The sequence below is a fragment of the Moschus berezovskii genome, chromosome 8 (assembly GCF_049115385.1).
Source record: "Moschus berezovskii isolate FMDL1 chromosome 8, NW_MosBer_1.0, whole genome shotgun sequence".
NCBI classification, from domain to species: Eukaryota; Metazoa; Chordata; class Mammalia; order Artiodactyla; family Moschidae; genus Moschus; species Moschus berezovskii.
Genome location: NC_142467.1, coordinates 102,423,874 through 102,438,825, shown reverse-complemented (window position 1 = coordinate 102,438,825; position 14,952 = coordinate 102,423,874). Strand labels below are relative to the sequence as shown.

Below are 14,952 nucleotides of genomic sequence, written 5' to 3'. Positions count from 1 at the left end.
GCAGTTGATTCACACCTAAAATTGGGAGATATCTCTTCTACCAAGGAAGAAAACAAGTGTCCTATATAGATATAGGAACAGTGAAATTAAAACAGTTAACATTTGATAAACCACTTTTTTTCTGTAAATTAAAGACTAACCTACAAAGGTCCATAGAGCCAAAGCTATGGTTTTTCCAGTATTCACGGATGGATGTGAGAGTGAACCATAAGGAAGGGTGAACCACAAAGAAGGTTGAACCATAAAGAATGCCGAAGAACTGGTGCTGTCAAACTGTGGTGCTGGGGAAAACTCTTGAGAGTCACTTGGACTGCAAGGAGATCAAACCAGTCAATCCTAAAGGAAATCAACCCTGAGTGTTCATTGGAAGGACAGATGCTGAAGCTGAATTTCCAATACTTTGGCCACCTGATGTGAAGAGCCAACTCATTGGTAAAGATCCTGATGCTGGGAAAGACTGAAGTCAGGAAGAGTAGGGGGCAACAGAGGATGAGATGGTTGGATGGCATCAACAGCTCAATGGACATAACTTTGAGAAAACTTCAGGAGATAGTCAAGGACAGGGGAGCCTGCATGCTGCAGTCCATGGGGTCACAAAGTGTCAGACATGACTGAGTGATTCAACAACTACTACATTTATAAAAGGAAGAAATTGGCATAAAGTGGCTCAAGAGAGAAGAACACTACAACCACACACAACATCGTGGAGGAGCCTTTAAAACACAAAATAGAGCCTGACAGTAGACCCATGAAGAAGAGATAACCTGTCTCAGAATATCGCCCCACTATATACTCCGAAGTTAATCGGTTTTATGAAGACCTACAAGACCTTTTAGAACAAACACCCAAAAAAGATGTCCTTTTCATTATAGGGGACTGGAATGCAAAAGTAGGAAGTCAAGAAACACCTGGAGTAACTGGCAAATTTGGCCTTGGAGCACGGAATGAAGCAGGGCAAAGGCTAATAGAATTTTGTCAAGAGAATGCACTGGTCATAGCAAAAACCCTCTTCCAACAACACAAGAGAAGACTCTACACATGGACATCACCAGATGGTCAACACCGAAATCAGATTGATTATATTCTTTGCAACCTAAGATGGAGAAGCTGTATACAGTTAGCAAAAACAAGACCAGGAGCTGACTGTGGCTCAGATCATGAACTCCTTATTGCCAAATTCAGACTTAAATTGAAGAAAGTAGGGAAAACCACTAGACCATTTAGATATGACCTCAATCAAATCCCTTATGATTATACAGTGGAAGTGAGAAATAGATTTAAGGGACTAGATCTGATTGATAGAGTGCCTGATGAACTCTGGACGGAGGTTCGTGACATTGTACAGGAGACAGGGACCAAGACCATCCCCATGGAAAAGAAATGCAGAAGAGCGAAATGGCTGTCTGAGGAGGCCTTACAAATAGCTGTGAAAAGAAGAGAGGCGAAAAGCAAAGGAGAAAAGGAAAGATATAAGCATCTGAATGCAGAGTTCCAAAGAATAGCGAGGAGAGATAAGAAAGACTTCCTCAGTGATCAATGCAAAGAAATAGAGGAAAACAACAGAATAGGAAAAACAAGAGACCTCTTCAAGAAAATTAGAGATTCCAAGGGAACATTTCATGCAAAGATGGGCTCAATAAAGGATAGAAATGGTATGGACCTAACAGAAGCAGAAGATATTAAGAAGAGGTGGCAGGAATACACAGAAGAACTGTACAAAAAAGATCTTCATGAGCAAGATAGTCAGATAGTCACGATAACGTGATCACTGACCTAGAGCCAGACATCTTGGAATGTGAAGTCAAGTGGGCCTTAGAAAGCATCACTACTAACAAAGCTAGTGGAGGTGATGGAATTCCAGTTGAGCTATTTCAAGTCTTGAAAGATGATGCTGTGAAAGTGCTGCACTCAATATGCCAGCAGATTTGGAAAACTCAGCGCTGGCCACAGGACTGGAAGAGGTCAGTCTTCATTCCAATCCCAAAGAAAGGCAATGCCAAAGAACGCTCAAACTACCGCACAATTGCACTCATCTCACACGCTAGTAAAGTCATGCTCAAAATTCTCCAAGCCAGGCTTCAGCAGTATGTAAACCGTGAACTTCCAGATGTTCAAGCAGGTTTTAGAAAAGGCAGAGGCACCAGAGATCAAATTGCCAACATAACGCTGGATCATGGAGAAAGCAAGAGAGTTTCAGAAAAACATCTATTTCTGCTTCATTGACTATGCCAAAGCCTTTGACTGCGTGGATCACAATAAACTGTGGAACATTCTGAAAGAGATGGGAATCCCAGACCACCTGACCTGCCTCTTGAGAAACCTGTATACAGGTCAGGAAGCAACAGTTAGAACTGGACATGGAACAACAGACTGGTTCCAAATAGGAAAAGGTGTACGTCAAGGCTGTTTATTGTCACCTTGCTTATTTAACTTATATGCAGAGTACATCATGAGGAACGCTGGGCTGGAAGAAGCACAAGCTGGAATCAAGATTGCTGGGAGAAATATCAATAATCTCAGATATGCAGATGACACTACCCTTATGGCAGAAAGTGAAGAGGAACTCAAAAGCCTCTTGATGAAAGTGAAAGAGGAGAGTGAAAAGGTTGGCTTGAAGCTCAACATTCAGAAAACAAAGATCATGGCATCTGGTCCCATCACTTCATGGGAAATAGATGGAAAAACAGTGGAAACAGTGTCAGACTTTGTTTTTTTGGGCTCCAAAATCACTGTGGATGCTGATTGCAGCCACGAAATTAAAAGACGCTTGCTCCTTGGAAGGAAAGTTATGACCAACCTTGATAGTATATTAAAAAGCAGAGACATTACTTTGCCAACCAAGGTCCGTCTAGTCAAGGCAATGGTTTTTCCCGTGGTCATGTATGGATGTGAGAGTTGGACTGTGAAGAAAGCTGATCGCCGAAGAATCGATGCTTTTGAACTGTGGTGTTGGAGAAGACTCTTGAGAGTCCCTTGGACTGCAAGGAGATCCAACCAGTCCATTCTAAAGGAGATCAATCCTGGATGTTCATTGGAGGGACTGATGCTAAAGCTGAAACTGCAATACTTTGGCCACCTCATGCGACGAGTTGACTCACTGGAAAAGACTCTGATGCTGGGAAAGGTAGGGGGCGGGAGGAAAAGGGGACGACGGAGAATGAGATGGCTGGATGGCATCACCGACTCTATGGACATGAGTTTGAGTGAACTCCGGGAGTTGGTGATGGACAGGGAGGCCTGGCGTGCTGTGATTCATGGGGTCGCGGAGAGTCGGACACGACTGAGCGACTGAACTGAACTGAACTGAACTGATATACTCCTATGTGATAATAAAGGCATTATTATCCATTTGCTCTTAGGACAACCTGTTATGCAGCAGGAAACTGATATAATAATCCAAGTGAAGAGAACTGAGGAAATTAAAATAATATATTGCTTCTCATTCTAGGCAGTTCTGATATTTGAATAGCACTCTATTTTTCCAGTCTATTTCGTATAACTGTGACTCCATTAAAAAGTAACTCCATTGAGATTTTCTTATAGGTAACCATGCAAGGTGAAAAGGACTTGCTTGTTTGTTCAAACTGTGAGACTCTAAATCACAGGAATAGACAGGAATTTAAGCTCTCTAGTGAGCCAAACTTTGGAGACACACACACACAGACACACATATATATGTATATTTATATTGTTTACTCAGCATGCTTCCAGTGGTTATGATAAAACTTAGAATAAGGAAAGATATTTCATTTACTGCACTGGAAGAAATCATATCTATAAGCAGCATTGCAAGTTTTCAAGCAGAAGAAGAAAGATAATTCAATATAAAATATAATTACACCAAACAATGCTTTACCCCAACAATAAACCAATACCCATGGACACTGATGATACATACAACAAGTAAATATACATCAGAAAAAAATAGTTTGTCTACTTAAAATCTGGCATAAATCCGTGTTTCATTATACTTAAGATCATATCAGACTCCAGAAATTATGTCAAACTCTTTATTGAAACTTACGTTTCACATAGACTACAAATGGAGACATGCATTTGATGATCAGTATTTCCAGTGATTCGAGTAGCCAATGTGGAACCTGAGCTATATAAAGAACAAGATACTTTATGGAATAAAACCAATGCCCTGTTAGAAAACTCACTATATGGTAAAGTCTGCATTTTCAGGAAGAGCAATTATGGTAGTGATGTTAAAATGAATGATGAGCAAAAAGTGATAAATTGTGGTTTCACAATTTATACTCTTATAAAATTATGTAACTGGCTTTAGTTGCCAAAGTAGCTTTTTTTCCCTCAAAGAAGTAGCTAAATTCATAATCATTCATTTAGTAAAATGAGATAAACTTGTTCTGTACATATAGTTCAAGAAGAAAATATTCATAGGAGATGGACCCAGTCTTACGAGGTATCTGGGAATTTCAATTTATTTCACTTAAGACTATGAATCAATTTGGGACAGTAGAAAAATGAAAAAGGATAAAATATATATGACAGGTCAGAAAAGGTAATGAAGTGAGTCGCTGAAATTGAAATCAAAGAAATAGAAATAGCAGACAATAAGTGGAAGGAGCAAGTGCTATTTCCACAATCTCATCAAATAATCACAAAAAGTTGCCCTGAGGCTTTAGCCCTATTATCATAGGCATTTCTCCAGCCCAAGACCAAATGACCCCGCTATAGTTTCCATACCAAAGAGTCTTCTCAGAGCCCTCTTTATATCTTTATTTAACAGACTGTAGATGAAGGGGCTTACCATGGGTGTGACCAGAGTGTACATCACCGAGGCAGTTTTACTTGAGTGTGAGCTGGGGGTAGCAGCAGAGCTAAAGTACACTCCTGCTGCTGCTGCTAAGTCACTTCAGTCTTGTCCGACTCTGTGTGAACCCATGGACTGCAGCCCACCAGGCTCTCCCGTCCCTGGGATTCTCCAGGCAAGAACACTGGAGTGGGTGGCCATTTCCTTCTCCAATGAATGAAAATGAAAAGTGAAAGTGAAGTCGCTCAGTCGTGTCCGACCCTTAGCGACCCCATGGACTGCAGCCCACCAGACTTCTCTGCCCATGGGACTTCCCAGACAAGAGCACTGGAATGGGGTGCCATCGCCTTCGGCATGTACAATAAAATAAGGAAACGACTGAGAGGTGAGATGCACAGGTAGAAAATGCTTTTTACTTCCCCTGAGCTGATGAGATTCCTCTTATGGAGGAAACTGTCTTAGACCAAGAGTAAAGTATGCCAGCTGGAGCCCAGATGTCCAGCTCCCAAATACATCACCATGTTATTGAGAAAGGTATCAGAACAGGCAAGTTGGACCAGACATTTTATTTCACAAAAATAGTGAGGGATTTCCAAATCTATACACAAGGACAGTCTCAGCACCATTAAGCTGTGTAACAAGGAATGCATGGCACTCATTATCCAGGATATCAGAACCAGCAGTCCACAGAGCTGGGGGTTCAAGATGACTGTGTAGTGCAGGGAACGGCAGATGGCCAGAAAACGGTCGTAGGCCATCACACTGAGAAGAAAGACAACTAATCCTGCAAAAAAAATATGTAAAAATACATCTGGGTAATACATCCTTCATAGGTGATAATGTTGCTCTGGGTCTGGATGTTCCACAGCATCTTTGGGATAGTGGTGGAGATAAAGCAGATGTCTACAAAGGACAGGTTGGAGAGGAAGAAGTACATGGGGGTGTGGAGGTGGGGGTCTGAGCTGACAGCCACGATGACAAGCAGGTTTCCAAATACAGTGATCAGGTACCTGAAGAGGAAAATCCCAAATACGAGGGACTGCAGTTCTGGTTCCTCTGAGAGTACCAGAAGGAGAAATTTTGAAATTTGTGTATTGTTTGCTGTTTCCATGTGGTGGAGATGACTACTGGGAAAAAAAGAAAATGGTATTACTAAATACATTACTAATTTTCACTCACACAGATATAACTCACATAGCTGAAATACTGTAGTTTTTATTTTGCTGTAAAGGAATTGATGTTATACTGTAATTTTAATTTTCAGTTCAGTTCAGTCACTCAGTCGGGTCCATCTCTTTGAGACCCCATGGATTGCAGCACACCAGGCCTCCCTGTCCATCAAAAGCTCCCAGAGCTTATTCAAACTCATGTCCATAAAGCTGGTGATACCATCCAGCCATCTCATCCTCTATGTTCCCCTTCTCGTCCTGCCTTCAATCTTTCCCAGCATCCAGGTCTTTTCCAATGAGTCATCTATTTGCATCAGGTGGCCAAGGTATTGGAGTTTCAGCTTCAGCATCAGTCCTTTCAATGAATATTCAGGATTGATTTCCTTTTGGATTGACTGATTTGATTTCCTTGCAGTCCAAGAGACGCTCAAGAGTCTTCTCCAACACTACAGTTCAAAAGCATCGATTCTTCAGCACTCAGTTTACTTTATAGTCCAAATCTCACATCATACATGACTACGGGAAAAACCATAGCCTTGACAAGATGGACCTTTACTGGCAAAGCAATGTCTCTGCTTTTTAATATGCTGTCTAGGTTTGTCATAGCTTTTCTTCCAAGGAGCAAGTGTCTTTTAATTTCATGGCTGCAGTCACCATCTGCAGTGATTTTGGAGCCCAAGAAAATAAAACCTGTCACTGTTTTCCTATCAATTTGACATGAAATGATGGGACTGGATGCCATGATCTTCGTTTTTTTAATGTTGAGTTTTAAGCCAGCTTTTTCACTCTTTCATTTTCATCAAGAGGCTCTTTAGTTTTTCTTTGCTTTCTGCCATAAGGATCTGAGATTATTGATATTTCTCCTAGAAATCTTGATTCCAGCTTGTGCTTCATTTTTTATTTTGCTGTCAAGGAATTGATGTTAATATGTTGTGGATAGATATATTCTCCTTGAGGGTATACCCTATTTCACTTTTGATTAGAAGATTTTGCCCTATTCTCATCTTGGCTCCATAGAATTCATGCATTTAATGAGAACTTTCATGTATTTGAGAAATATATATATTGAGAGTCAGTCATGTCCCAAGCACAAATAGGAAATAAATCTGGAAAACAAATCTCCCACAATCCAAGGACAGTGAAAAATGATATTAAAATAAATATATCATATTATATAATATAATATGTCAGAAGTTGACAGATGTCTCAATTGTAAAGAATCTGCCTGAAATGCAGGAGATGCCCGATATGTGGGTTCGATCCTTCTTTTGGGAAAATCCTCTGGAGGATGAAATGAAACCCACTCCAGTATCCTTGCCTGGAAAATTCCATGGACAAAGGATCCTGGTGGGCTACAGCCCATGGGGTCACAAAGAATCAAATATGACAGCACACGTCAATGATTTAAATGAGTTACAGGTGTTATGAAGAAAACAAAGTAAGATCACTAGTTCAGGGTCAATGCATGTTATAGGATGCTCGGGGCTGGCATGCGGGGATGACCCAGAGGGAGGATGAAGGGAGGAGGGAGGTGGGAGGGGGTTCAGGAGGGGGAACTTATGTAAACCCGGGGCAAATTCATATCAATGTATGGCAAAACCAACCAATATAATATTGTAAAATAATTTGCCTCCAATAAAAAATAAATTAATTACATAAAAAAAAGAGAGAATAATAAGAGGTGTTATTTGTACTGAGTGTTCAGATAATGCCAGCAAACAAGGTGATCATTGAACAGATAAGTCAAGAAAGAGAGGGAAGGATCTTGTATATCAGAAGTGTGTGCCTGGCAGAGGGAATGGTTGCTGCAAAGTAACTAAGGATGATCCTAGTTCCACATGTTCAAATCCAAACAAGGAAATCAGTGGAGCAGGGGAGTGAGGTAGAGGGGTAGTGATTAGAGATGGTATCAGGGATGCTAAGGAACAAGTTGGCTTCCCTACTACAGGTGACACTTCATTCCACATAGAATCCCTCCTTCCATGTGGTTCCTTGTATGTGTGTGTGTGTGTTTGCTTAGTTGCTCAGTCGTGTCCAACTCTTTATGACCCCATGTACTATAGCCCACAAGACTCTTCTGTCCATGGGGATTCTCCAGGAAAGAATATGGAGTGGGTTGCATGCCCTCCTCCAGGAGATCTTCCAAGCCCAAGGATAGAAACCCACATTGCAAGCAGATTCTTTACTGTCTAAGCCACCAGAGAAGTCTGTGATTCCTTGTGCTTTATGTATTTAGTTGTAAAAACCACCCTGTGAATTAAAGGAGAATCCATCCTTAGTACCTTCTGCTCATTGAGTTCTGGCCTCTGTATTATAAGGCATCTTTACATATGAGTCCAGATGCCTCTGCTTTAAGAACTGGTCTCAGTCCATGAGGCACAGAAACTCATACACATGGCCTCCTGGACTGTGTTCCTACTATGCATTTCTCACCCAGAACCAGCATAAATCAGTATAACTCAAGCTGGTCAGATCAGATTCTTTTTCTCCTAAACAATGTATAAATGGTTTCCAGAAATCCCAGTTCATAAACTGGTCATGAACCAATACACTTGGGGTTCTTTCTTATGGTCACTTTCATCTATATATTTAAAGAAACATAAAACAAGCCTGTGTATATAAGAGAGAGAAGAGACTGGGGGTATGAAATAGACATTAGAGGGTAAAAGATTTAATAAGCTCTAATGGTTCCTGAGGGGGCTTCCCTGGTAGCTCAGCTGGTAAAGAATCCTCCTGCAATGCAAGAGACCCCAGTTCCATTCCTGGGTTGGGAAGATCCCCTGGAGAATGGATAGGCTACCCACCCCAGTATTCATGGGCTTTCCTGGTGGCTCAGACGGTAAAGAATCCGCCTGCCAATGCAAGAGACTTGGGTTCAATCCCTGGTCCAGGAAGATTCCACATGCCATGGAGCAACTAAACCTGTCCACCACAGCTATTGAGCTTATGCTTTAGAGTCTTGGAGTCAGAACTACTGAAGCCCTTGCTCACTAGAGCCTGTGCTCTGCAATAAGAGAAGCCACTGCAATGAGAAGCCCTGCACTGCAACCAGAGAGTAGCCTCCTCTTGCCATAACTAGAAAATAGCCCAAACAGCAGAGAAGATCCAGCACAGCAATAAATAAATAAACAAAATAACTCAATGCAACAAAACTGAATGACTATCTAGAGTTAAGTTTCGTAAAGACATGAAACAGTAATACTATAATGATACCGACACGGACCACTGATTCAATATTAAATTGCCAAAGATTTGGATATAAAAGAATATAAGAGAAGGTATCTTAAAATGCAAGGAGGAAGCGGTATTCAAGTTATAATTTTTATCTTAAATAAAGATACATGGATTCAAATGTGCTTATGGGAGACAAAGTTGACCTTTATTTAAATGAGAGAGAAGAATGCCTTTTAGATAATGACCACAGGTGACACAATTTTAGAATTACATTTAACCAAAAAAGACAAAAAGGAACAATAAGGAATCAGAGAGATGAGAATAAAGTTAGAAATATGTATAATTGTGATTATGTTATATATGTATATGTTAGTTAGAAATATGTATAATAGGTAACTAGCACTAAAAATATGCAGACCGTTCATTATCTTTTTTGTTTAAAACAAGAATTTTTCAAGTGAAGAATATCACAATGACACAATTAATTAGGTAAAAGAAAGAATAAAAAAAATAAAAAGCAAAATAGAGAACACATATGGACTGAATGCTAGATTTGGCCACACAAAATTTGTTTTGTATCAAACATTCTCACAAATATATCTATACATACATAAAATAACTAAATGACAATCATTTTGTGGAAAAAATAAAGCCAATTCTTTTAAAATAATGTGATCAAAGACAGAATGCAATTACTCCAATCACACCATACAAAGGACTCTCACAATTTCTGAATAAAAGAGTAAATTATTAACAAATAGATATGTAATACAGCCTCGTAAGTTATAAAATAATGCCAAAATAAAGTTCTGTCAGTTCAGTTCAGTCGCTCAGTCGTGTCCAACTCTTTGCGACCCCATGAATCTCAGCATGCCAGGCCTCCCTGTCCATCACCAACTCCTGGAGTTCACCCAAACTCATGTCCATCGAGTTGGTGATGCCATCCAGCCATCTCATTCTCTGTCGTCCCCATCTCCTCCCACCCCCAATCCCTCCCTAGTGTGCCCATTTTCACATATCAAATTTTTTATACTACTATCCAGGAAAGAAAAGTTACTATGTTTCAAGAAGCTTTATTGTAGGCATGTATTTGCAAGAATCCCTTGGTCCAGATTTCACTCACTAACACAGAAATAGTTAAACTTGCTTTATCTTATTTATGAAAATAAATACACTGACTTCACTCTATATGCCACCACATCTAATAATCTATTTCTTTTCTCTTGCTGTTTAGTATGTCATTAGACTTATGTTCAAATTTTTCTGGAAGGGCTTTATGCCTCCCACTCCCTCTTCTAATTGAACTTCCATTATTATCACTTAATTTGTAACACTGAGCCTCACATTACTGAGGTCAATGTCTTTTCTTTTTAGGTCATAACTAAACATACTTCTTTATAAATCAGACCAGCAAATAACAGGCTAATCTCTGATATCTGAGCTAGGCTAGATTGGTTCACAGCTAACTTGAGATATAAATTCTAGTTTGCCATTCTTTCCAAACCTCTGCCACAGCATCTACTGGGATCCCAGACTCTCCTGGATGGGAAATATGAGAGCAAGGTCTTTTGTGGAAGTTCAAATTTCTCCTGGATGGCTGATATTAGAGACTGAAGCTCTATCCCCACGTGACAGCTGAAGGGAATGAAGGACTGGTTTCCCAGCCAGACTTGGGTATCCAAAAGGAAACATGTCCTATGGCATCCAGATTTCTAAGACTGATAGGCCTGCAGCAGAGAAGATTTATAGCTCACTTTATCTCATTTGGGCTTCCCTAGTAACTCAGACAGTAAAGAATCTGCCTTCAATGCAGACGACCTGGCTTCTATCCCTGGGTCGGGGAGATCCCCTGGAGAAGGGAATGGCAACTCACTCCAGAATTCTTGCCTGGAGAATTCCGTGGATGGAGGAACCTGGTCATAAAGAGCTGGACACAACTGAACAACTAACACACACATCTTCTCATTAGGCATCTTTCTGCTATAATTCCCATATTCTGAACATGATTTCCCTAGGGGACATGAGTCTGGACAGAAAGGAAAATTTTCCTTTTCATTCTCTGTTCCTAAGAGACCATGTTACAATGCAAATGAATTCTGTTTTTATTACTCCTTCTCCTTAATTCTCCTATGCCCAAAGGTGTAAACCTCCCAGCACTTTATTGTAGCCAGAATTAAGTTTTCTCAAAGGCTAAGGCTAAGAATTCTCTCTTGATTATATCCCTTGGATCTTCCAAGCCTTGACTGGTGGTAAACACAGAGCTCCTGATATTTCTAAAAATTATTTTATGAGTATGAAAGCATTGACCTTTCATATGAAACCTTAGACACTATGTTCTTGGCTCCCCAACATTTTTTCCAACACATGCTTACATCAGAAGTTTTGAGCTGTCATTTGGTACTTCATTATCAATATTTGTAATTATAAGACAAATTTAGATATTGTCATACAGCATATATAATTTAGCACATCATAGGGATTGTCTGATATAATTTTTATAAAAGTTCATTCTGTGATGTAGTCCTCTTTCTACTTCATTCTCCATTATAGAAATGAGACTCAGGGGGTTTAATGTGATGCTCAAAGGTATAAATCAAGAAAGGGAAGGAGTCTTGATTTCGAGTCTTGATCATCAGAATGCTTTTAGTTCATAAACTCCAATGCAGTGATTCTCTATCAGAGATGATTTTGCAACTAGGTGTATTTTGCAATGTCTAAAGAGAGGCTGCATTGGGCTGAACACCTGTAATGCACAGAACAGTATCCAATACAAATAATTATACTGGCCCAAATACCATCAGTGAAAAGGTATAAAAATTTATTCTAGACTACCACTTCTCTAAATTCACTGCTCCTACAAATCACCAAGGATTATAGTACAAATGCAAATTATTATTCAACAGGTCTGATTCACACTATGTTTCTAACAATATCCTACCTGTTCTTGATGCTGCAGGTCCTGGTCTATGGATCACAGTTTGAGTAGCAAGGAAGTGGCTCTGTTTTATATCCAGGTACAAGTAGTTGTAAGTCTTTACCAAGTCTTCCATTATGTAATTTGAAAGAATCTTTTGCACTCACCTTATATACAGTAGTAAATTCTCTTTGATATTTTTTTTTGTATAAGGATTCTTGAGTGACATCAAATGATTTGTATCTGAAAAAAGACTCTTTTAGTAGAAAGAATAAAATCCTCCCAAAGATTTCTATGTCATAATCACAAGAACTTTTGAATATTCTAGTTTACACAGCAAGAGAAATTTCAACAGCAGATGGAATATGTTTGCTAATCAGTGATCTTGATATCAGATTAGCATGGATGCTCAAGTTGATCTAACATAATCACGGTGGTCCTCTTAGGGAGGAAGACAGAGAAAGAGGAACTGGAATCAGATAGACTTTTCAAAATGCTGGTGCACTTTGGTTTTAATATGGAGGAAAGACCATAAACCATGGAAGGCTGGCATTCACTAGAAGTAAAATAGGAAAGTTAATGCATGCAGCACTTAGAGGGATCGCTGTCCTGCAGACATCATAATTTGAGTCCAGTGAGAACTTTTTAGGCTTCTGACCTTATAGAACTTTTAGATATCTGTTATAACCTGCTGAAAGTGAAAGTCGCTCAGCCGTGTTCAACTCTTTGTGACCCCAATACAGTCCATGGAATTCTCTAGGCCAGAATGCTGGAATGGGTAGCCTTTCCCTTCTGCAGGGGATCTTACCAACCCAAGAATCGAACCCAGGTCTCCCGCTTTGGAGGCGAATTCTTTACCAGCTGAGCCATGAGGGAAGCCCATAGAAATGGCAGCTGTGGGATTCAAACCCCCGCCCCGGAAGAGACTGGAGCCTTAATCCATCCCAGGCCATGCTACCACACGTTGTAACCTGCAAATGCGGTAATTTTTAAGAGTATTGTTAGTTGCTCAGTCGTGTCCGACTTTGTGAACCGATGGACTGTAGCCCACAAGGCTCCTCTGTGCATGGCTTTTCCAGGCAAGAATATTGGAATCTAATACAGATATTTGTCCAATCAGATGTTGTTCCTAGAAGCTGAGTTTAAGACTTTCAACTCAGTCAGTGAGCTTCCTTTAGGTACAGCATTTTTGTGCTGAAATTCTACCTTAAACAAAAGGAGAAATTTGGGTCAGTTTGAAGATCTTTTGCCACATTAGCTAATAAAGAGAATTTCACTTTGCCTAAATGTAATTGTGGCCATGACTTTGAGGCCATTGAGAATTTAAGGTGGGAAGAGTAATCCATTATTATTAATAAAATTAAGGTCACACATTCTACTTTAAATTTTTCGGTCAGCATTTCTACATTCTGATTTATGTTAATTCATTAATTATTTTCACTGCTGTCCCTCTAACTTTCTCTCAAGTTTTGTTTCAACACAATGGATGAGATTCCAAATGAGAATGTGTTGCCCATGCATATATGTGTGAGTGTGTTTGTTTGAGAGAAAGGTGTAGACAGACGCAGGCATATATATACGTACGTGTATTCCTAACCTTGAACATGGTCTGTGGACTCAGCAAAGTACTTCTGTACTTTTCATTCACTGCTCAAAATATTCATATGAAGTTAAGATTTATTATCCCACATTTCCTTCTGACATAAGTAAAACTGAGGCTCAGGAAAATTACATTTTTAACAAAAACTTTACAAATAATTAAAACTTATTGTGCAATTATTCAAACTACACAAAAATGGAACCATGTAATATGTACTGTTAATTTTCATAATTCAGCAAATGGCATACATTTAAAATGTGTGATTTATTGTGTCTAATTATGCTCCAGTGGGGGCTTCCCTGGTGGCTCAGATGATAAAGAATCTGCCTTCTATGCAGGAGACCCAGGTTCAATCCCTGGGTTAGGAAGGTCCCCTGGAGAAGGGAATGGTAACCCACTCCAGTATTCTTGCCTGGAGAATTCCATGGACAGAGAAGCCTGGCAGGCTACAGTCCATGGAGTCACAACAAGTTGGACACAACTGAGCAACTAACACTCACTCACTCATACTCCAATGAGTTAGTTAAGAATTTGAAATCCTCTGGTGGGGCATGGCTCAGGGTACGATATAGAGAACATGCTTTGAGTCACACCTAAAATTGGTGAGAGAAAACTCTTCTAACTAGGTAGAAAGCAAAGTGTCACATATGGACATTGGAACAGAGAAATTTAAATAAAACAACAAAGATTTGATAATCCCAATTATTTCCTGAAAACTGAAGACATATTAAAAAGGAATAAGTTAACACAAAGTGATTCAAGAGACAGGAGCAACACAACATCATGTGCATCATGGATAAACCTTAAAAGCCACAGTATAGAGCCTAGCAGTTGATAAGAGATCCGAGAAGAGATAATCAGAACTCCAGTCAACTCCCTATCATATAATCCCATTTGACAGCAAATGCATTATGTTTAACGATTTACTTTTAGAATGACTTGTTATGAATAACAGCTAACTGTTGTGTGTGTTAGTCATTCAGTCATGTTGAACTCTTAGAAACCCCATGATCTGTAGCCTGCCAGACTCCTGTCCATGGGATTCTCCAGGCAAGAATACTGGAGTGGGTTGCCATTCCCGTCTCCAGAGGTCTTCCTAACCCAGGGATTGAACCCTGGTCTCCCACAATTGCAGGCAGATTTTTTACCATCTGAGCCACCAGGAAAGCCCTGTAACAGCTAACTGATACAATAATCAAAGAGACCAGAACTGAAGGAAATTATAACAACATGCTGCTCCTAATTCTGGTCGTTTGTTCTGGTATTTGAATAGCATTTCACTTCTCCACCTTCTGGTTAAGATCAAATATAGTATAGG

The 14,952-nt window shown here is 39.8% G+C and overlaps 1 pseudogene; it reads right to left on the bottom strand.

Annotated features, from left to right (window-relative positions):
• Positions 1-4,657: 4,657 nt before the first annotated feature.
• On the bottom strand, positions 4,658-5,888 carry LOC129558161 (olfactory receptor 7A17-like; annotated as a pseudogene).
• Between the last annotated feature and the right edge of the window lie 9,064 nt (positions 5,889-14,952).